This window comes from Thamnophis sirtalis, unplaced genomic scaffold, assembly GCF_051295495.1.
Source record: "Thamnophis sirtalis isolate CommonGarterSnake01/CBP01778 unplaced genomic scaffold, rThaSir2_p1.2 scaffold_8, whole genome shotgun sequence".
Lineage (NCBI taxonomy): Eukaryota > Metazoa > Chordata > Lepidosauria > Squamata > Natricidae > Thamnophis > Thamnophis sirtalis.
Genome location: NW_028261388.1, coordinates 56,894,375 through 56,915,352, shown reverse-complemented (window position 1 = coordinate 56,915,352; position 20,978 = coordinate 56,894,375). Strand labels below are relative to the sequence as shown.

The following is a 20,978-nucleotide window of genomic DNA, read 5'->3' as shown; positions in this document are numbered from 1 at the left end:
AACATCATTTGCACTTTTGATACCACCACTGAGAATTAAAGACAAGCTGAAAAGTGGGATAAACGCAGGACAACGACATTATATGAGAGGCACCTTAAGCAAAAAGGTGCGAAGATCTTCTTGTTTGGACTTGCTCATAAAGACGTTTGGAGAACTTGTTCCATGGATGGCAACAGGATTAAGGAGGTTTTGTTATTGGAGAGACACAGTCTGATAGATGGAAGAATACAATTCAAAATTAGCTAAACCTAATTAATTTTACTTGTAATAGACATAGTTGAATAATAATTGATAATGATAGTAATGTATATAATGTGGAGTTGATATGATAAATAATAATTGGATATGAGAAGGGAAGGTTAGAAATATTTTTGGACCATATACAAAGGTTATTAATCACAATAATTATCACTATTAAAAAATAAAACAAAACTATATATAGTTAAACATTAACTAATATGGGGAAAATGTTATGATATACGATATAATTACATAAAGAAAGGAGAATGATAATAAACTATATACATGAAGGATGGAATTATTGGTATTAAATATAATGGATGTTTAGCTAAAACAAGATATGAGGATTTGATGTCAATGGAGGATTTTATAAACAAGTAAATGAAATGCTAGCATGTGGTTATGGATTAAATCTTTGGCATAGTTAAGGATGAAAGATGTTTAAATAACTGTAGTCAACTAAAAGTGGAGGTATGATGATGTCAATATGGTAAACTTTTGAGTTAAGATATTTGAATTAATATGAATTAATGGAAGAGATGCACAAAAACATGTTGTAACCAGCTGATATACTTTTTTATAATATATACTTGTGTTTTTTTTTCTTTTGTTTTTTCTTTTTTTTCCCCTGCCTTGTTTTTTTGTTTTTTGTCTTTTTTGTGTTTTGATTTTTTCTTTTCCCACTGGTGTGGGCATGTGTTGTTTATGTAACAAAATAAAAAAAAAATTAATAAAAAAAAATCTTATAAAAGGTAACAGAACAGTCTGCTGCATTTTGGTTCTGACTGCTGAGAGGCTTATTATGTGTACCTACGCCAAAAGCAGTCTATTTCCCCCTCAAAATATTTATTTTTGATTTACTAGTGTCAAGGAATTCAAAACTTTCCTTTCCTGCTTCTTGGCTATGTTACTTCAGCACTTTGGTTAAGCTTGGCAAAGATGCCTGTTGGATCAGGTATCATATAGGCTTCATGTCTAGACATGTTTTTTCTGCTCCATCATGGGGTAGAAGGAGAGTAATTTTGGGTGATGAGTTCAGCTTCATGATCAAACCACACACTTACTTGTGTTTTTTTTCCTTTGAGGTTCTTAAAAGAATTTACTCGCTGCAATGAAAATAACTCCTCCTAGTCTATTTACAGTAAACAGCCTACTGGTATATGTTACAAAAGAAAATAATGAATGAACCCACAGAGACACACTTATACTAACAAGAATAATGTTATTTTACTTAAAGTGAATTATTTTTAATTCTTATTTAATTCTTATCTTATTTTTATTTCTTTATTTATTACTACCAGAGTAATAATTATATCTTACTTAAAATGAAAATAAGATTGCAATTTCTTATTTTCATTTATTTCTTTGTAATGCTTGTGATTTAGTAAGTTGCTCAACTCATGCCAGGACTGAAAATATCTATCTTCTTAAGAATGACATTTGTTTGACTGTGTTTCTCTTTCCTCTTGATGAAAGAAATGTCCTTCTGGGTTCAGCTCCAAGTGGGGAAAAAGACACTGGAGACATGGAGGCTGCTTGGAAAGATGGTTTATTGTTGGACAGGACCACATGGCTTGAGCCCTGAACAGAAAACAGATCACATGCTTCAATGTTGGTGGAGAAGAAGAGAAGGGCTGAGGAAGGGGCTTGCTAGGCTTTTTATAACCTGTTCAGTCCCACCTCTCTGTTTCCTGTTCCTGTGTAAGAAATGTATTTTGATTGGTTGTCAGACTCCCATGGGGCCATGCAGGGGCAACTCTCTAGGCTGTGTTTTGAATCCAGGTTTGGTTGAGTTCTCAGATGCCATGTGGTCAATTGGGGCCAATATTATCATGCTTTCCTGTAGCTGAAGTGGAGAAGTCTTTATTATGTAAAGTGGACTAGCTTGGCCTTCTTAATGGCCCATTAACAAAGTGGGGATGGGCAGGAAGCTACAGGCAGCTATTCTGTCCTTTAAAACATGTTTCTTTTTTTTCATATCCAGAGAAATATTCTGCCTTTTCAATATTTCCTAGGATATTTCATTTTTCTGGGAGAGGGCTGGGTGATAACTTCCTACAATCCCTCCTTTTTTTTCAAAACATGTGCGTGGAACGCACATATTCTTGACAAAAGATTAAAATTGGTCAGATCAGGGAGTCTTAATTCTACTGATGAAAAGGCATTGAGACAGACAGCAGAAGGATCTCTTCAGTGGCTCCCAGAGAGCTTTCAACCATGAAGGTCTAGCAACCAGACATTTTTTTTAGACATTTTATTAAGATTTATAGGCCGCCCTTCTCCCTGAGGGGACTCAGGGCGGCTTACAATCACAGGGAAGGGGGTGCAATACCAAAAGACAAACAGTGAGTGAACAAAATAAAATAATAAAACACAACTTGCATTCAACAGTCAACACTCGGGCGGGTAAATTAAGAACCTATCCCCAGGCCTGCTGGGAGAGCCAGGTCTTAAGGGCCGTGTGGAAGGTCTGGATGGTGGTGAGGGTACGAATCTCGACGGGGAGATCGTTCCACAGGGTCGGAGCTGCAACAGAAAAGGCTCTCCTCCGTGTAGTCGCCAGTCGACATTGACTGGCAGATGGAATCCGGAGGAGGCCCAATCTGTGCGATCTAATCGGTCGAAGGGAGGTAATCGGCAGAAGGCGGTCTCTCAAGTACCCAGATCCACTACCATGGAGTGCTTTAAAGGTGGTCATCAATACCCTGAAGCGCACCCGGAGATCGACAGGTAGCCAGTGCAGCTCGCGGAGGATGGGTGTAATGTGGGCGAACCGCGGTGCGCCCACTATCACTCGCGCGGCTGCATTCTGGACTAACTGCAGTCGCCGGATGCACTTCAAGGGCAACCCCATGTAGAGCCCATTGCAGTATTCCAGCCTGGAGATCACAAGGGCTCGAGTGACTGTTGCGAGAGCCTCCCGGTTCAGGTAGGGCCGTAACTGACGGACCAGGCGAACCTGGGCAAATGTCCCCCTGGTCACAGCCGACAACTAATGGTCAAAAGTCAGCTGTGGATCCAGGAGGACTCCTAGATTACGGACCCTATCTGAGGGGTATAAAATTTGACCCCCCAGCCTGAGTGTTGGAATATCGGCCAAATTGTTGGGAGGGAAACACAACAGCCACTCGGTCTTGTCCGGGTTGAGTACCAGTTTGTTAGCGCTCATCCAGTTCTTAATGGCCTCAAGACCCTGGTTCATCACGTCCACCGCTTCATTGAGTTGGCACGGGGTGGACAGATACAGTTGCGTATCGTCCGCATATTGATGGTATTTTATCCCGTGCCGCCGAATGATCTCGCCCAGCGGTTTCATGTATATGTTAAATAGTAGGGGGGATAAGACCGAACCCTGCGGCACCCCGTATGTTAGGGGCCTCAGGGACGATCTCTGCCCCCCGACCAACACCGACTGCGACCTGTCCGAGAGGTAGGAGGAGAACCACTGCAAAACAGTGCCTCCCACCCCCACCTCCCGCAGTCGTCGCAGAAGGATACCATGGTCGATGGTATCGAAAGCCGCTGAGAGGTCAAGGAGAACCAGGATGGACGCATGGCCTCCATCTCTGGCCCTCCAGAGATCATCGGTCAATGCGACCAAAGCGGTTTCAGTGCTGTAACCTGGTCTGAAGCCGGACTGGAAGGGGTCAAGATAACTAGCTTCCTCCAAGGCCCGTTGAAGCTGGAAGGCCACCACCTTCTCAACAACCTTCCCAATAAAGGGGAGGTTGGAGACAGGACGATAGTTGTTTAAAATGGCTGGATCCAAGGATGGTTTCTTCAGGAGGGGTCTCACCACCGCCGTCTTAAGTGCGGCGGGGAAGTGCCCCTCCCGAAGGGAGGCGGTCACGACCGCCTGGATCCAGCCATGTGTCACCTCCCTGCTGTTGGCAACCAGCCAGGAGGGACATGGGTCCAGAATACAGGTGGAGGCACTTACAGCTCGAATGGCCTTGTCCACATCCCCAGAGGCAACATCCTGGAACTCAACCCAGAGATGGTTTGCCAAGTAATCCCCCTGTGTCTCGGCTGGATCTACGGTGGTGGAGTCCAAGTCCGACCGAAACCGAGCAACTTTGTCCGCCAAGAACTGGGCATAGTCCTCAGCCCTACCCTGCAAGGGGTCTCCCACATCCCTCCTATTGAGGAGGGAGCGGGTGATCCTAAACAGGGCGGCTGGGCGTGACTCGGCGGATGCTACCAAGGCGGAGATATGCGTTCTTTTGGCAACTCTTAGTGCCCGGATGTAATCCTTGGTGCAGGTAGTCAGAAGTGCTCGGTTCGCCTCGGACTTATCGGACCTCCACAGGTGCTCTAGGCGTCTCCTCCGGCGCTTCTTCTCCCGGAGCTCCTCGGTGAACCAAGGAGGTCTCCGGGATCCGCTGACCCAGAGGGGCCATAGTGGCGCAATCCGGTCAAGAGACTCCGATGCCGCCAAATGCCAGGCGGCAACCAGAGTCTCCGCCGAACTGTGGGCGAGAGTGTCGGGAATTACCCCAAGCTCCGTCTGGAACCTCAAAGGGTCCATAAGTCGCCTGGGGCGGAACCACCTGGTCGGTTCCTCCTCCCTACGGTGGGGGTTTGGTCTCCGGAAGTCAAGCCTCAGTAGGCAGTGGTCTGACCACGACAGGGGTATGATCTCATTACCCCTCAGACCAAGATCACGCATCCACTGCTCCGAGAGGAATACGAGGTCGAGCATGTGACCCGCTGTATGAGTTGGGCCCCGAATTACCTGGGTCAAGCCCATGGCTGTCATGGAAGCCATGAACTCCTGCGCCCCGTCAGAGCCTTCACCGAGCGATGGCAAATTAAAGTCCCCCAGAACTATAAGCCTGGGGAGCTCAACTGCCAGCTCGGCTACTGACTCGAGGAGCGAGGGGAGGGATGCTGCAATGCAGTTGGGAGGCAGGTACGTTAGCAGCAAACCCACTTGACCCTTGAGGTCCAACTTTATCAGCAGGGACTCACACCCGACAAGCTCCGGAGCAGGGACCCTACGAGGTAACAGAGACTCCCGGATAATAATAGCCACACCGCCACCCCTTCCCTGGGCTCTCGGCTGATGAAGCACCTGAAATCCCTCTGGGCACATCTCTACAAGGGGGACTCCTCCTTCTGTGCCCAGCCAGGTTTCAGTAATACATGCCAGGTCTGCCCTCTCGTCAACAATTAAGTCCCGGACGAGGGGAGCTTTGTGAACAACAGACCTGGCATTTAGCAACAGCAGCCTGAGACCAGGGTCCTGACTACTCACGCCATCTGGTCTTGGAGTGGGACTCATAGGGCCGGAAGGAGGGATCTCTGTAATGTAGCGAACCCTCCTTCCCCGGTAATGGCTTGCCCTAAAGTCCCCGCCATATCTGCCCCTCCCTGTTACGACTGCAATGCTCCGACCCACTCCCGTGGCCATGGTCCCCCCAACCACCCCAGTGACCCCCGCATTCCCCGGCAGGTCCTCCGAGTCAAGCATACTCAAGCACTCACACAACCAGTCCCCACATGAAATTAAAATACAAAAATACAACAATAATAGCAATAAAAGTGGGTCACTCACACACTCACGTTCAATCCCATATACTCAACATACCTGTTTAAGATTAAGATTCAAAGCTAGGAAAAAGGAAGAGGAGAAGGGAGAGAGAGAGGGGTTTTTTAAAGAAAAGAGAAAGAAAAGAAAGAATTATAAAATGCGCAGAGGTTCTATTAAAATTGCGAGTTCCGGGGGGGTCAAATAGTTCTCCACAGATGGCTTCACAGCCAGCAATAATGATATTAAAACAGAGACAATAATGATGTTAAAAACGGAGGCTAAGCCACGGGGGAAGGCAGGGAGGAGGGGGGGGGCGTCTGTAAGGGTTGTGGTGATGGCAGTCACAGTCAGTCCCATAGATTGGCCAGTCCCTACAGACACCCAACCCCAGTCCACGTCCTCTAAAATAGTGTCGGTTTAATTGTCGGTTTGATGAGGAAACCGGAAGTTCAGCAAGCTGGGCAATGTTGGTTAGAAAGTGCTGCGGGGATTCAATGGAAACGCCCAATGCCGCCATCATCTGTCCACCCGCAGTCTCAATGATAGCCCAGCTCAGAAGTCTCCTTTCTGGGGGTAAAACCACCCTAGGGAGTTCCCAAAATCTCACCGTCAGGGGCAGGCAAAACGAAAAGGCGGAACAGGCACTGGAATGGCCAAAGAACGCCGCTGCTGTTCTCAAAATAAAGCCTGCCTCCTCGGTGTCAGACGGCCGAAATAGTGTAAAAATCACCGGAGCCTCCGAAACTGCTGGAATCGCCACAATCTGCACGGCACAGGGGCGGTCTCCCCAAGACCTCGTCCTCGCCGTCCTCGCCGTTGGTAGACAGGACAGGAAGGTGGAATAGGCGATAAAGCCACCGGGAAGCGCCGTCGCTGTTATCCGGCTAGGGTCCCTTTCCTCGTTCTTGAACGGCCGGAACGGCCGGAAAAACATGGAAACCGCCGGAGTCGCTGGAGCCGGCGTCGTCCAGGGTCGCCCCAGAGTGGCAACCCCTACCGCTGGCTTGTCTTCCTGGGTCCCCAGAATCTTAAACATCCCGGGCAAGCCTTCTTTCTCAAGATTGAAATTGCTGCTGGAGATTTTTTGGGCATTTTTCGCCGGAAAGCTCACGGCGAAAAAAGCCTCGCAGCCATCTTGGTCCTCGCACATGCGCAGGGCACAATTTCTGGAAAGAAAATTACAGTATCCAATTTTCCATGCCAATTAGTATCAGATATTACATTCTGTGAGCTTCCAGACAGGTTTTAAGCAAGCAGAATTATTCACAGCCATGCTTTCCCTTTAAGTTACAGGCTGCCCATTTCGAAGGGATGGTTCTTGAACCTGCTCTAGCTCTTATTTTAGTGAGGTCAAATTGAGTTTAACTAGTGTGCAATCCATGCTATTTAGTATTTGTAAAATTACACACAATGAGCCTGGGGACTCCTACTCATGAGACCACCAGTGCAACATATCCTGCTTTACTGGGCAGCGTGGGGTTTTTTTTTGTCACAGTGAGGGCTTGGGGTTTTTTGGAGATCCTCTCTGCTAGCTCTTCAACTGGGGGAATTGCCTGAGGGGAATTGACCCTCCCCCATGGGATTAAAAGGGAGAAATCACTGTTTAGTCTTTTGTGCCAGGGCAAAAATCAACCTAGGAAAAGCCTTGTGTGGAGTTAAGTCAAGGAGATTGTTTCAATCAATTCTGAATGGGGTCTCTCCCTCTCTCTTTTTTTCCCCTTTGTGTGTGTGTGTGTGTGTTTGTGTGTGTAGCTCCTTCTACAATACAGAAAATACAGACATTTTGGACAAACTTTCCCTCCCACTAGACAGAAATCTAAGGTGTTCAGAACTTGCTGTGCTAGCCATTCTCAAATACAATTCTTACATGAATACATTAAACTGATTACAATATAAATGAGACAAGAAAGAAACCTTACAATGAATTTCTGTGAAGGAGGCAAAGAAAAAAACTTTACAATCAATTTTCACCCTCCCCCCTAGTCTTTACAGCTGTCTTCTGGGGATAGAAAAGAGTCTTTTGGTCTTTACTTCTCCATCTCAGGGTCCGTTCTTTCATATCTGCTGGATGGCATTAGGCTTAGCTTGCTGGTAAGAGTGGTCAGTCAGGCTTGGTAGAGTCTGTCCCAGGCTTGGCTAAGTTTTTTCCTCATGTCAGGTTTTTTTTTTTAATTGAAAATTTTAAAAAGCTTTTACAAATATTTACCTCCCTCCCCCACCCTCCCCACCTGAGCCCATCTCCCCCCCCCAACCTCCCCCCCCCAACTTCCCAGAGCAAATACAGGGTATAAATTTTTAACAATCATATTCTAAAATAAACTAAAAGAAACTTAGCTTCATCTTACATTTGTGCTTTAACTCCTCTTTTGTTAAGCTAATTATAAACAAGTTATATCATTCCTTTCTTTTTCAGTCATAAGCTATCCTATTTCTTAGCCCCGTATTTATTTTGAATATAGTCAATCCATCTTCTCCACTCCAGTTTGTATTTCTCATCTGAGTGATCCTTAAGATATGCTGATATTTTAGCCATGTCTGCTAAGTTTGTTACTTTTAATGTCCATTCTTGAATAGGAGGCAAGTCTTCCTTCTTCCAATATTGCACCACCAACAGTCTCGCTGCTGTTGTTAGGTTCAAAATCAAGTTAGTCTCTATAACAGTACAATCAGTAGTTATACCTAACAAGAATAACTGAGGGGTAAACTTTATCCTCTTTTTAAAAATATTTTGCATAATCCACTATATTTTTATCGAACATGCTTTAACCTTTTTGCAAGTCCACCATATATGGTAATATGCAGCATCAACACAATCACATCTCCAGCATTTAGGTTGCAAATTCAGATACATTCAAGCCAATTTTTTAGGATCTAAGTGCCATCTATAAAACATATATAAAAGTTCTCTCTCAGGTTTTTGGCTTGTGTAAATTTTACATTTCTTACCCATATCTTTTCCCATCTTTCCATCATTATTGGTTCTTCAAAATTTTGTGCCCACTTTATCATACAGTCTTTAACTAATTCTGCTTTAGAATCCATTTCTATTAAAATGTTATATAACCTTTTTATTTGCATTTGACTTTGATCCCTGATTTGTTTTAGTAGATTGTCCTCGTCTTTCGTAATACCAATTTTCTGATCTTTTTTCCATCTGGCCTGCAACTGTCCATACTGAAACCATGTTTGGATTACCTTCTCCTCTTTTAGTACATTCAAGGGTTTTAACTGTAATACACCTCTTTCTGTAGTAAGAAACTGTCTATATGTAGTTACATCATGTTTTTGTGCTATACTTACATTCTCTATTGCATGTCTGGGAATTGCCCAGATAGGTATCTTATCATTTAATTTATATTGATATTTTTTCCAGACACGCAATAAAGCATTCCTTAATATATGACTTTTGAATGTCTTATCCACCTTCTTGTCATATATCAAATAAGCATGCCAGCCATATATCAAGTCATGCCCCTCGATATTCAGTAATCTATCCTCTGTTGAATTAATCCAGTCATTAATTATTGATAAAACTACTGCTTCATAGTATAGTTTTAAATTTGGATTTTCAAGCCTCCTCTCTCACGTACGTCTTGCATTATTTTAAATTTTATTCTCGGTTTCTTCCCTACCCAAACAAATGTGTTAATACCCTTCTGCCATTCAAGCAAATTTGCGTCTTTTTTAGGGATTGGTATCATTTGAAAAAGAAATAGAAACTTAGGCAAGACATTCATTTTCACTGCTGCTATTCTTCCCAACAAAGATAATTGTAGTTTTTCCCAATTTTTCATCTCTACCTGTATTCTATGCCATAATGGCTCATAATTATACTTATATAGTTTCCCATTTGAAGTTGAGATATGAACTCCTAGATATTTAACCTTTTTAACTATTTCACATCCTGTTATTTTTTTCTAAGTCTTCCCTTTGATTAATATTCATATTTTTAACTAACATCTTTGTTTTCCCTAGATTTATTTTAAACCCAGATACTTGGCCATATTGATTAATCATATTAATTAAAACCTTGGTAGATTTCCCTGGTTGGGTTAAATTATAACCAAGTCATCCTCAAATGCACGTAATCTATATTCTTGGTGCCTAATCTTAATTCCCTGTAAATCATCTGACCCCTGTATTTTATTCAACAATAATTCCAGAGTTATAATAAACAATAATGGCGATAGGGGGCAACCCTGTCTTGTACCTTTCTCGATTTTAAATGATTCTGTTAAACTTCCATTGACTATAATTTGTGCTGTTTGTTCTTGATATATTGCGTTGATTGATTGTAGAAAATACTCTCCAATTTGCATCTTTTGCATTGTTTTCATTAAAAATTGCCAATTCACTCGATCAAAGGCTTTCTCGGCGTCTAGAAATATAAGCGTTGGGGGACTTGGTTATTCTTTCCCAAATATTCCAATATATTAACAATTTGTCTTACATTACTTCTAATTTGTCTCCCTTGTATAAAACCGGTTTGATCATTATGAATCAATTGCTGAGTAACCAACATCAACCTATTCGCTAGTATTTTAGTAAAAAATGTATAATCTGTATTGAGTAATGATATAGGCCTATAATTTTTTTCTTGACTAAGATCTTTATCTTCTTTAGGTATCAAGGATATGAAAGCTGTTCTCCAAGATGGAGGTACCTTTCCTTCCACTTGGATTTTATTAAATAATTCCTTAAGGGGTTCTACCATTTCTAATTGTAAATTTTTATAATAAACAGCTGTCAAGCCATCTGTGCCCGGTGCTTTCCCAGCCTTTAACTGTTTAATTACCTGAAGGATTTCCCCCGAAGTTATTGGTTGATTCAATCTCTCCATTTGCTCCTCCTTAACTATAGGTATTTTTTCTTTGTCCAAGTATCTATCTATATCTAAGTCTTGTATTTTATCACCCGTGTACAATCCTGTAAAAAATTCAAGGAAAGCCTTTTGGATCATATCCTGTTGATAAACTTCTTTTCCTTTATAATATATTTTCGGTATATTACGAGATTTTTGTTTCTTCCTGGTCATATTTGCTAGCTGTCAGCCTCTGTTTTGCTGCTTGCTTTTCGGCTGCCATTGAAACAGGGAGGGAGGGCATGGTATTTGGGTGAGGGAAATATTCTGTACAGGAGGACTGTTAATTGGGAGTTGTTCTCACCATTCATTTGCACATGTGGAAGGAGGGGAGTTTCCCGCCAAGGCCAACTGTCCAGCATACCAACCTGATGATGATTTTTGAAGATGTCTCCCACCTGAAAGCTGTGGAGATATACGATTGGACTATGGACTGGGGTTACGAAGGGGAGGGGAATGGGTCATGTATTGATATCTATGCTTACGCACGCCTTTGCTCAGATCCAGCTTTGCCTAGCTTCTAATTACTTATAATCAGTAAAAGTACTCTTAATTCTACAAAATGGAGTTGAGTGGTTTCTTTCTTGGTTATTAAGTGAAGCAGCAATTGATACTAGTCATCTACCTGGTTTATTTGTTGCTTCTTTAACTCTTGTTCCATACGTCTAGTGACCACTTGGGTTTGCCTTTGCTCCTTGGCTCCTTCTAGTTCCAGCAGAGGTGTCCGGACTTGGTCCACCTGCAATAATCCTTGAGTTTCTTGCTGTCTGGTCTGTCCTTCTTGCTTGGGTCCTGGAGGGGGGGATGTCCAGCCTTCAGTATATTGCTGTAAAAACCTTGAGCCTTCCAAACTGAGTTAAGATGATATCTTTGTCCCAGGTAGTTGACTACTAATCCGGCTGGAGCTTCCCATCTGAACTGTAGCTGACGTTTTTTGAGTTCATCCACTAAGAACGTATAGTCTTTTCTAGATCTCAACATTTTGGGTGGGATTTCCTTCAGAACTATCACCTCCTAGCCTGCAATTTGCAGCTTGGTTTTGTAAGACTCTTGTAATATCAAATTCCTCATGTCCCTTGTGGCAAAATACACTACAATGTCTCTTGGGAGTTGTTTCTGTCTGGCAAGCCATGAATTAACATGATATATCTTGTCCATTTGCCAGTCAAAGCCCCCTCCTGGCCGGCCCAACAATTGATCAAAGGCTTCTGAGAAAATCTCCTTCAGGTTTTCTTGGTTTTTCTCTTTTAGGCCCCTTATTCTCAAAGCAAATTCCATCTGTCTATACTGCAACATTGTAATTTCATTCTCTGCATCATCAACCTTGCCTTGGACCGTATCCATTTTAGTTACCAGATTAATATTAGAGTCACTAACTTTCTCCTCCAATCCTGAGACATAGCGAGATAAGCATATAAAGGCTTCTAAAATATCTTCCCTGATTTCTTGATTACGAATCTGCACCAATCCCAACACTTCTTCCGAAATCTTCTTGAAAGCAGCAGAAATCTTTTCCTGCATTTTAATTTCTATCACGGCTGCATGGTCTTTTCGTTTTGTTTACGTTTATTGGTTTTGTATGCTGCCCACTCCCGAAGGACTCCGGGCAGCTCACAATAAAACAGGGGAGGGGATAAATAAGACAGTACAAACAATATTAAAATACACAACAGTCACAATAGAAGCGGAGCTGGATGCTTCAACAGCCCCCAGCCCACTGGAACACCAGGACTTAGTAGCTTTACGGAAGGCCGGGAGGGTAGCAAGGGTCCGGATCTCCACGGGGAGCTTGTTCCAGAGGGCCGGGGCAGCAACAGAAAAGGCTCTCCCCCGGGGAGTCACCAGCCGACATTGGCTGGAAGATGGAACCCGGAGAAGGCCGAGCCTGTGTGATCGAATCGGTTTTGGGAGGTAATTGGCAGGAGGCGGTCTCTCAGGTACCCAGGTCCGATGCCATGCAGGGCTTTATAAGTAATAACTAGCACCTTGAAGTGAGTCCAGAGACCAATGGGCAGCCAGTGCAGCTCGCGGAGGATAGGTGTAATGTGGGTGAACCTAGGTGCACCCACAATCGCTTGCGCGGCTGCATTCTGGACTAGCTGAAGTCTTCAAACACTTTTCAAAGGCAGCCCCATGTAGAGCGCATTACAGTAATCCAGTCTTGAGGTAACGAGGGCGTGAGTGACTATCTGAAGTGCCTCCCGGTCCAGACAGGATCGCAATTGGTGCACCAGGCAGACCTGGGCAAAGACCCCTCTGGTCACAGCCGACAAATGGTGATCTAAAGTCAGCTGTGGGTCCAGGAGGACTCCCAAATTGCGAACCCTCTCTGAGGGGCGTATAATTTCACCCCCCAGACTGAGAGATGGAGTAATTAGCCAATCTTTGGGAGGGAACATCAATAGCCATTCGGTCTTGTCCAGATTGAGCACAAGCTTGTTCATTCCCATCCAGACCCTAACAGTCGCCAGGCACTGGCACATCACTTCTACCTCTTCACTGAGTTGGCACGGGGCGGACAGATACAATTGTGTATCGTCCACTTATTGGTGGTATTTAATCCCGTGCCACCGTATGATCTCACCCAGCGGCTTCATGTAGATGTTAAATAGGAGGGGGGACAGGACCGAGCCCTGTGGCACCCCATAATTGAGGGGCCTAGGGGTCGACCTCTGCCCTCCGACCAACACCGACTGTGACCTGTCTGAGAGGTAGGAGGAGAACCACCAAAGAACGGTGCCTCCCACTCCCACCTCTCGCAACCATCGCAGAAGGATACCATGGTCGATGGTATCGAAGGCCACTGAGAGGTCAAGGAGCACTAGGATAGAGGACTGACCCCTATCCCTGGCTCTCCAGAGATCATCGATCAGCGCGACCAAAGCAGTTTCCGTGCTGTAGCCAGCCCTGAAACCGGACTGAAAGGTATCCAGATAATCGGTTTCATCCAAGGACCGTCAGAGTTGAGAGGCCACCACTTTCTCAACAACCTTCCCTACAAAGGGGAGGTTGGAGACTGGATGATAGTTGCTCAAAATGGCTGGGTCCAGAGACGGTTTCTTCAGGAGGGGTCTCACCATCGCATCCTTTAGGAGGTGCGGGGACGATCCCTCCCGGAGAGAGGTGTTAATTATTGTCTGGATCCAGCCACGTGTCACCTCCCTGCTGGTCGAAACCAGCCAGGAAGGGTACGGGTCCAGTATACAAGTGGAGGTACTCACCGCTCCCATGGCCTTGTCCACTTCCTCAGGCGCGACAAGTTGAAACTCATTCCATAAATTCCACTCAAGACCTTCCCCCGGTACCTCGGCTTGTACCGTGCAATTGGAGTCCAGGTCTGTCCAAATCCGAGCGACTTTATCCGTTAAATACTGGACAAATTCCACAGCTCTACCTTGCAGAGGTTCATCTGCGTCCCTCCCTTTCAGGAGGGAGCGGTTTATCCTAAACAAGGTGGCTGGGCGCAATTCAGCGGATGCAATAAGAGCGGCAAAATGTGAACATTTTGCCGCCCGTATTGCCACAAGATAGGCTCTGATATAGGCTCTCATCAGTGCTCGGTCTGACTCAGATTTACTGGCCCTCCAGTGGCGCTCTAGGCATCTCTTTTGGCACTTCATCTCCCGGAGTTCCTCGGTGAACCAAGGAGCTCTCCTGGATCCGCTACCTCGGAGAGGCCGCAAAGGCAAAATCTGGTTTAGAGCCCCCGTTGTTCCAAGCAGTGACTAAGGACTCGACCAGACTGTGGGCGAGGGTGTCAGGTATCACTCCAAGCGCCGTCTGAAATCCCATAGGGTCCATCAGGCGTCTGGGGCGGAACCACCTAATCGGTTCCTCCTCCCTACAGTGGGGGATTGGTTTCCGAAAGTCAAGCCTCAGTAGGAAGTGATCAGACCATGACAAGGGCATGATCTTAATACCACTCAATTTTAAAGCATCATTTAAAACTCTTTGCAATATTTCTTGAGTCAGAGGTTCTCCAGCAGGAGGGGGTTGTTGGGGGGCAGCAATGACTGTAATTTAGTTGTCGGAGCAGGGGAACTCCCTGCGCTCTTGGAAGTTATAGTTCTTTTAGCTTGCTTTGAAGCCATTTCGTCAGTTAATCTTATCATGCACCCAATTAATAAGTCCAGACAGACCGCTTGATCCAATTATTACTCTCTAGTGTCAGCATTTCTTCATTCAATAATCAGGAAAGAAAACCACTGGACTCCATTTGTTGAAATCAAGTGTACTTTTACTAATTATAAATGAACAGTTGCAAAGCTAAGCTAAGTCTGGTTAATTAGGCGCGAAAGCGAATATTATATTGTATAATTCATTCCCCTCCCCTTGGCATCCTGTGCACAGTCCAATCATAATTGTCCCAAATGTCAGGTGTGAGATAACTTCAAAAGGCATCACCAGGATGGAATGCTGGACCGTTGGCCTTGGCAGGAAACACTCCTTCTCCACATGCGCAGTAAGGTGGTCAGTTCAGAGTCTAGAAACTTCCTCCAGCACAACAATGATTCCCCTCCCAAATACCATACCCCCCCTCCCCGTTTCAATGGCAGCCGAAGCAGTAGCAAAGCGGAGGCTGACATCCGGCCCTCCTCCAGAAAAAGGCGGTCAGACCTGCAGAAACGAGAAAGCACAAACAAACAAACGAACAACAAGACATGAAAAGGGGAAAAGTGGAGAGGAAGAGAGAGAGAAAAGAGAGACGAAAAAAAATTGTCAGGAAACTGGCCAAATCAGGGCTTGTCAGGATAAGTAGAATAGAACTTGTGGAGTAACTGAGGGGCCCGAACATGGGACCCATCCACCCATTCGGCGTGAGAGGGGGAAAATGCTTCCAAGCCACTAAGTACTGGACATGGTTCCGGCGTTTACGAGAGTCCAAAATTTCGTGAACCTCAAAATGTTGTTCACCGTCAATCAAAAGCAGAGCGGGCGGTGGAGGAACAAGCGGACGTAACAATGAAGTGCAAACAGGCTTTATGAGGTTAACATGAAAAACAGGGTGAACCCAGTTGAGGTGTTTAGGCAGCTGCAGCCGAACAGAAACAGGATTGATGATCTTGATAATAGGAAATGGGCCAACATATTTAGGCCCCAACTTCTTTGACTTTTGTGAAGTCTGAAGAAACTTGGTGGACAAATAAACCTGATCACCAACCTTGTAATCATACGGCTTAGTCTGCTTCTTATCAGCCTGTTTCTTATGTGCGCGATGCACAGCGTCCAAAGTTTGAAGAGCTAAAGGCCAAACACGCCGAAGACGATCGCTCCACTCGGACAGAGATGATACTTGCGGCTGCTCACGAGGAACCTCAGGAATGGGCACAAAATCCTGGCCAAACACCACACGGAAAGGGGTGAAGCCAGTGCTGCTATGCACAGAATTATTATAAGCCATCTCCGCGTGCGGCAACAAATCCATCCAATCATCCTGCTGGTAGTTGATGAAACAACGTAAATATTGTTCCAGAACCGAATTAGTCCTCTCACAAGCCCCATTAGTCCGAAGGTGGTGGGCGGAGCTTAAGCCCTGGGCGGAGCCAATCCGCTTCAGAAACTCTTTCCAGAATATAGAGGTGAACTGCACACCTCTATCCGAAATGATGCGGTCGGGCACCCCGTGTAAGTGGTAAATGTGGGAGATGAACATCTTAGCAAGAGTCTTCGCAGAAGGAATCTTCGAGCAAGGGATGAAATGGACTTGCTTGGAGAACAAGTCAGTAACCACCCAGATAATGGTGTGTCCCTGACTCTCAGGAAGTTCGACGATGAAGTCCATAGAGATCTCCTTCCAAGGGGCGACCAGGCGAGCTACAGTCTGGAGCAGTCCCTGCGGTTTCCCCGGCGGGCATTTAGCAGCGGCACAAACAGGACAACTGGCAACATAACGTTTAACGTCCTTTTTCAAAGAAGGCCACCAAAACTGTCTCTTGATGAGATGGAGCGTTTTAACAAAACCAAAATGCCCTGCCATCCGGGAATCATGAGCCCGCTGAAGAACAATTAATCGAAGAGACGCAGGAACGTAAAGTTTTGCCCCAATCCAGGGCAACTTATCCCTCATAGTACATTCATTCACGTGCTGCTGGAACCAATCATCATCAGGGAGGGCTTTCTTGAGATTGGAAAAAAAGTCCTGGGACATCTCCACTTTAGAACGTGCTTGATTCCTAGTAACAACTGGAGCAGTGAGCCTCGCCATGAGAATGACAGGCTGGACCATGCTGAGTTTAGAACAGTTGCACTGAGGAAGCCTGGATAAAGCATCAGCCATAAAATTCTCCCCCCCCCCCCGGAATGTATTTCAGGGTGAAATTAAAACAATTGAAATGCTGAGCCCAGCGCATCTGTTTAGGAGAAAGTCTCCTGGGAGTTCTCAAAGCTTCCAAATTTTTATGGTCAGTCCACACCTCGAACGGGTGTTTGACGCCCTCCAGAAAATGGCGCCAAGTGGCTAAAGCTCAACGAACAGCAAACGCTTCCTTCTCCCAAATAGCCCAACGTCTCTCCATGTCAGTTTGCGAGAGGGGTATGCGCAGGGTTGTAAGTTACCTTGACTATTGGCTTGAAGCAATACGGCCCCACTGCCACGTCTCTGGCATCAGCTTGAACCACAAAAGGCGCGTCCATGTCCGGGTGCTTGAGGACAGGTTTTTCGGTGAAAAGCCATTTCAACTTCTCAAAGGCAGCTTGACATTCCATGGTCCAGTCCAACGGCTTGCTAGGCTTGGGTTTCGCCCCACCTTTGGACTTCAAAAGGTTAGTTATGGGAAGAGCTATTTTCACAAAAGAGGGGATGAACTGGCGATAGAAATTGGCAAACCCCCAAAATTTTTTGCAACTGCCTGCCTGTACGAGGGGCCTCCCACTCAGTGACCGCCTTAACTTTAGCGGGGTCCATCTCAACACCCACGTGGGAGATACGATAGCCCAGGTAGTCAACCTTCTCCTGATGGAATTCACATTTGGACAATTTGGCGTAAAGCTCCGTGGCCCGAAGCTTTTTCAGCACAGTACGAACCAGCTTTACATGTTCCTCACGTGTTTCCGTGTAAATAAGAATATCGTCTAAATAGACCATTACACCTTTGTAAAGATGGTAATGTAAAACCTCATTAATCAACTGCATGAAGACAGCAAGCGCCCGCCGTAGGCCAAACGGCATCACACGAAATTGGAAACAGCCAAGGGGGCAGTTGAAAGCTGTTTTCCACTCGTCTCCCTCTTTAATACGGACTCTATAGTATGCTTCCCTCAAGTCCAGTTTAGTGAAAATGCGGCCCTTCCCCAGTTGGGCAAGCATGTCCTTCATCAGTGGTAATGGGTACAGGTTCTGAGCTGAGATGCAGTTCAAGTTTTTGAAATTCACACATAATCTGAGGGAGCCATCTTTCTTTTCCCTGAATAGCACAGGAGCCGCCACCTTGGGTCTAGCCGGTTCAATAAAACCCCTTTCCAAATTTTTATCAATGAATCTTCTCATTTCCTCCATTTCCCTAGGGGACATTGAATATATTTGGGGCTTGGGAAGCTTCACCCCAGGCAAAATATCAATGGTGCAATCAGTGGGCCTGGGGGGGGGGGGGGGGTTTATCAGAAGATTTCTCACTAAACACTCCCCTTAGATCCCAATATTCTTTCGGAATTTTTTCTTCCCCTTCAATCCTCTCCTGCCCCCTGGCTGCCAATGTGGGGTTAGGATCAGCAGGATCTGGAGTCTCAGCCTCCCATTCAGGGGGTGTGCTAGTGTGAATATGTAACCACCCCTTTTTCCAGTTAATGCGAGGATTGTACTTACGAAGCCAGGGGAGCCCCAAAATAAGGGGCCGGTCCATGCCAGGTGCCACAATAAAAGGGATTAATTCTTGATGAGTCCCCATTCTCATCTCAATGGGCTCCGTAGAAAAATGAGCAGGACTACCCCCTAGAACCATCAATCTGGCAAAAAACAATAGGGGTTTTCAAAGTTCTCCATTTTAAGCCAAGTTTTTCCACCATTTCAGGACTTATCATACAGCGAGAGCCCGAATCCAGGAGAGCTAAAAGTTTTTCAGTTGCACCAGAAGGTGGCACTCTTAGTTCAATTGGGATAAGCATGGGGCCCCTTTTGGAACTTACCCAATCAGATGAGACTGTTCCTCATCTGATTCATCAGACAAGCTGGAGCTAACGCCTCCCTCCTCCTCTGGCTGGAAATGCTGGGGAACATTTTCAGCGGCGCACGCAGCCTCTCTCTTCTTGCCCGGGGCCTTACTTGCTCTTCCCTCTTTTCGGGGAGGGGGTGGAGCGGTCTGAGCCAATTTTACGTGGCAATTCATGGCGTGATGGCCTTCCTTTCCGCAGCGGAAGCATGTGAAAGGCTTGGTTTTGCCGGTGAAATTCCCTTTTCCCTCACTTCTGGGGCAGAGGGGGGCTTTTGGAGCTGCTGGGGGGGATTTCTCCGCTTCTCCCTCCTTCATGCATTGAAGCCTGGCCAAATCCAACTCAACATCTGCCACGTGTTCATACCAAGCAGTCACCCGGCGGGGAATGCGTCTGTTTATGCACTGCTGGTATATTTTTTTATTCAATCCCTCAGCGAACTGATCCAGCAAAGCATCTTCTGACCACCCCCTCATATAGGCTGACAACTGTTGAAATTCCTGGACATAATCTGCCACCATTTTATTTCCCTGCTTCAGGGCCATATATTTCAGGCGCCCGCGTCTCTCGGTCAACGGGTCATCAAACCTTCTCTTCATGGCTGCCATAAAATCATTAAAATTCCTCAGGAGAGGGGAATTGGATTTGTGTAGGCCCACCATCCATTCGGCTGCCTTTTTCTCTAAGGACATTAACACCATCCTTACTTTCATTTCATCTGTCTCTAAATCAGGTCCATAGAATTCCATATAATTCCAGACCTGAATGATAAAAAGACCTAAACTCTTAGGATCTCCATCGTATTTTACAGTTAAGGGAGGGACTTTTGCCTGCCCCCCCACTCTTTCAGCCGCCCTAGCTGGAGGGGGGGAGGCTGGTTCTGGGTTTTCTTGCGCCCAACCCCCCTCGGCTTCTTCATCCTCCCTTAAACTATGCATCAAGTACCTTTGCTCAAGATCTTCAGCCGGCTCCCTTTCCGTTGCTCTTTCACATGTAGTTGCATAACTTTTATATGCAGATGAAAAGATCACAACAGTGAAAGGTAAAGGTGCAGGAGCAGGTCACCCATTTACTCCAAATTTCTCAGAAGAGAGAGAAAAAAGTGGTTAAATGAGCAGAAAAACTTCAGTCCCCTTCAATGACCCAAAAGGAAGGAGGGAAAGAAGGGGGGAATGCACAGAGGCATTCACTGGTATCATTTCATTGATATCATTGCACTGGGGGGCATTTCATGGTAAAATGAGCAGACATTCACTCTCCCCACCTTTCCTGCTTCCCTTCAAAGAATGACCCAGAAGGAAGAGGGGGGGGATTCACAAAGGCAATCACAGGTCTCTGGATCCCTTCACTTATCACTCCCTGGGGCATCGGGACACACACTCATATTCATACTGCAATCATGCTTGCCCATGCCAACCAATCATAATAAGTATTTCAGGAAGCTTTTTTCACAAGCCACCAAGGTTCATTTTCTTTTATTAGAGGATCTCATCCTCCCTTCAGGTTTGGAAACAATAACACACATGCATACACACACATACCATTAAACAACCTTGCAACTTACTGTTTCTTTATATGAAAGGGAATCAAAGTACATTCACACCAACTTTTACCATCAACATGCTCACATTTACACTGCAATGAGACTGCTTGTGTAAATTAATTTCCCATACAAAAAACCCATTTCATTCTTTCTTCATGCAAAGCAGTTATTACAATTATTTCAGGGAGCAGTACATAAGCCAATGAGCTCCATTTTCTATTATTAAGGGATCTCAACTTCCCTCCAGGTCTGGAAATGATTACACACACATACATACATGCACAAATACCATGGAACAACACTTGCAGGCCTGGGGGAGGCTCTATCCCTTTAAATCTTCAATTTTCTTTTATTGGGGAACATGTGGCTCATTCTCCAAGCAGTGGGTTAACTCAGAGAGCAGTTTAAATCCTAACTACACTCCCCTTCCCCACAGCTTCAAGCCCAAGGTTATTTATTTTACTCACTGGTCAAACATATCACAATCAATTCAACACCATTCAATTCTACATGTTATTAGTATAGATGCACACCTAAGAATTTTAACAGACATTACATCAAATTAAGTCCAATTACCTAGGTCTTCAGACAGGCTTTACCTTATTATCTGCTAAATTTCTTACTTTTGCTCGAAGTTCCGCCCGTTGTTCTATCTC

General features: G+C 45.3%; 1 pseudogene; it reads right to left on the bottom strand.

The window, feature by feature from the left end:
- Positions 1-8,046: 8,046 nt before the first annotated feature.
- Positions 8,047-12,155, bottom strand: LOC148044421 (uncharacterized; annotated as a pseudogene).
- Between the last annotated feature and the right edge of the window lie 8,823 nt (positions 12,156-20,978).